The sequence below is a fragment of the Triturus cristatus genome, chromosome 9, assembly GCF_964204655.1.
Source record: "Triturus cristatus chromosome 9, aTriCri1.1, whole genome shotgun sequence".
Taxonomy (NCBI): domain Eukaryota; kingdom Metazoa; phylum Chordata; class Amphibia; order Caudata; family Salamandridae; genus Triturus; species Triturus cristatus.
The window spans coordinates 336,987,320-336,990,843 of NC_140592.1; the positions used below are offsets into that span (position 1 = coordinate 336,987,320).

General features: G+C 39.8%; 1 long non-coding RNA gene across 1 annotated transcript; it reads right to left on the reverse strand.

Moving 5' to 3' along the window:
* Window positions 1-704: 704 nt before the first annotated feature.
* On the reverse strand, window positions 705-2,094 carry LOC146797877 (uncharacterized). The gene is made up of 4 exons (XR_014969068.1): window positions 1,997-2,094; window positions 1,407-1,493; window positions 1,071-1,147; window positions 705-961 (listed from the first exon to the last, which is right to left on the reverse strand). It is a non-coding gene; the product is annotated as an uncharacterized LOC146797877 (long non-coding RNA).
* Window positions 2,095-3,524: the final 1,430 nt, after the last annotated feature.

The window sequence follows — 3,524 nt, forward strand, 5'->3', positions numbered from 1 at the left end:
TCTGGAAAGAGTGTTGTCATTTGAGTGGCTGGAACATTTCTGTGATCCTGGCAACACATAGCAAGCATACATTATTTTTAAAGATGGCCTCATGGTAGCTCCGCCTCAACCTGGACGTCAGGTACCATAAGAGCAGAGAAGGGACCTATCAGCTCCTCCTCTTCTCCATCTGGTAGTACTAGCTTATTAGTTATGCCTGAAACTCTGCAGGGTGAAGTGTTGTCTGACTCCACAGTTATTGTGCGCAGGGATCGCCAAAATGAACATGACTCTACTCAAAGAAATCAAAACAGCCATTTTGTTTACTGCACTGCGAAAAGAGACAAACACTTGGAAGAATCCAGACTGCTAGAGCTCCAATTTATTTGACATTGTCTAAACAATGGGGTGACCCTGTGTCCCTCAGAACCTGGGTATGATTATTATAAGAAACAATGGTTCTGTCGGGTATGAGCAAAACAATTACTTTGTTCTACAAATGAATCGAGGATAATTGAAGAATTAATCCAGAAATGACCACATAAATTGTGCAGTACAAATCACACACACAATGTTAAAGTACAAATCACGGTAAAATCAACTTTAGAGGGTGAAATGCTGTTCTTTATATATAAATTGCATCATTTATATAGACACCCATATCATTTGTAAAGCAAGGTTACCAAAGTAATAAACTATAAAGTGAATTTGTGAATTGGTGACAAAGTGACATAAGTGACAGAATTGTGCATAATATATACAAAGATTGAATACAAAAAACTTTTTATGTACAAAATATACAAGAAGAGGGCCAGTATTGAAGAGAATTACAATGACACCGTTTCACGAATAAATCAGAGTATGTATAGAAACAGGTCTTGAACTGGTCCTAGCTATTGTCGTCGACGTTTCAACCCAGTGTAAGCGACACTAAATCGTCATGTAGGGTCTTCATCAGGACATTAAAATAAACGATGGCAACCTACAGAAGCAAGTAAAGTACGTATCAAAAATGTGATATGTAATTATTTTAATGTGTGGTCCTAAATATAACGTTATGATAAACTAATAATGGGAAGGCCATAACTCACCTAGCCTATGGTCTAGGATGGCCTAACAATCAAGCGTTCAGGTGTTCAAGGATAGAGCGGCTCGTCCAATGGGGTTTCTGAAAGTGAAATTAAGCGCGGAATGATGTCAAGATACCGCTAACACTAATTGTCATAAAAACATTGAAGTTGCGCCTCGACAACATTTAAATTACAAGGAGTGCGTCAAAGGGAGAAATACGATTAATCAAACAAATTCACTCCAATGAAAAAATTCAAACCTAAAAGCGCAAACCAATTTGGGAGGTTAAATACATGAACAAAACATGACAATCTCGGAATAAACACAAGAGTCTTAGGCACTTGGAAGGGGCTCACCTCAAAAGGCGTTTTCCTGAAAGAAAAGCCGTGTCGGGTGAATGAAATGCGTCGGATCCAATCCGAAGTAAAATTTCGTACGGATATCTGTAAGGACAAACGCGCATTAAAGAGGGACTCATGGCTAAGTAAAAAGATGTGACGGGAGGCTTTGGGAGAGTACCTACTTTAGTTCAATGGTAATTAATGTCCAGCGATCTCGACTAACGCTGCCGCACCACCTTTCGTAGTTGGAGGAAGCCGCAACTGACAGGCCGGCTGCTATATGAAGGCAAGCCAGTGCAGTCCTACCTGACGTAGGTAGAATGACGTAGCAGGGAGGTTGCCAGGCAACCACGGTCGCGTCTGAGACCTACCTCCAGCTGCCTTAGGTCTCAGACGCGACCGGTAAGGTTCTGGCCCAGATGCTACGTCTGCCTTACAATAAAATATATATCACTGAGATTCATACTGCAGACCACCACCCCCTCACTTCCACGCTAGACATTCATAACAAATTTACAGCTTATTTCTCAACCCTGTACACTTCTAAGTTAGGGAGCATCCACGAAGCACAAGAACAATATCTTGATGAGATCACTCTTGTTTACCTCGAAAAGCATATGCAAGATGTCTTGGCAGTTCCCATTTCCGTAGCAGACGTACTAGGGGCCATTGACACCCTCCAAGGCTCCTCCGCCCCCGGGTTGGATGGCTTCACTGGGGATTTCTACAAGGAATATAAAGATTTACTCAGACGACAACTAATCGAAGTATATGCAGAAGCTTTAGAAAAACAATTACTTCCCCCTATACTCCGTGAGGCTGTCATAATCCTCCTTCCCAAACCTGGTAAAGATCCCTTGCAATGTGGGTCATATAGACCTCTGTCCCTGCTAAATCTGGACTACAAAATCTTAGCTAAAATTATTGCAAACCGCCTATCCCAATTAATGGAATTTATTATAAGTTCAAAATATTTTATTGAAATTTCTTAATGAACAATAAACATAGACATACAAAAAAAAGTATAACTAAGCTATAATATCTAATACAATACGTACAACATCATATTCTCATATTCATTTCAATAGATAATAAAATATTCATATTCCCATAAAACTAAAAGGAGGGAGGGGGGGGGGGTAACATCCAATGGAATTTATTATATCCCTGGCCCAATCTGGCTTCGTCCCTCATCGGTCCACCTCCCTTAATCTTAGGACACTCTTTGAAATAATCCACAGAATTGACCCTGAAGTCCCTGCAGCGGTGATCCTATTAGACACAGAGAAAGCTTTTGACTCCTTGGAGTGGCCCTTTTTTATTTCTATAATGCGCTGCATGGACATGCCTCTAGGATTCAATCAATCAATCAATCAATAGTTCTTTATTCGGATGTTAAAAACACCATAAAAGAGCATATATACATGATACAGAATTTTAAAAAAAAACAATTAAATCAACATCATAAGAACATTTGATGAGGGGAAAAAGAACATGTCACATAATAGATACATAGCTTCTTGGCAATCACAGTTTAAACCTGTCCTTTAGTTAATCTTAATCTCAATGCGACTTTAATGAAGTTCAATATACAGCACAAGGTCAAGGGGTCAGCTGCCCTTTGTAAAAACATTAGCGCTGATTTGGCTTGAGTCAGGTTGGCCTTTTTCAAAATATTAATTAAAAAACTTCGCCTTGGAGTAGAGTAATAAGAACAAAAAAATACAAAATGAAGGGTGTCCTGCGGAGACAGGTTGTCGCAGCCGCAGGCACCCTTCTGCTCAATCAAAACAGTGTAGCCTTGTGGATCAGCTAATAAATATGATAAAAGATTGAGCCTAAAACGAGATATTAAAAATCTGTCCTGTGCATTGTACATTAAGCAAAGATAGGGTTCCATTCCCACATTAGTCTTGATAGGCTATGTGCGTTCACTGACCCCTTAGTCCCTTCTTCCAACGCTCTACTAGCGTTTCTTTGGGCCAGGAACAAGCTTTTTAACAAGGGTTTATCCTGCGCTCTAATTACTAGTGTGTTAGTGAAGAGTTCTAAATGACCCAAACTCTCCAAGGTCGCCTTAACATACTTAAACCAAGGTATATTCATCCATTTTTCTCTTCCTAGACAGTCACT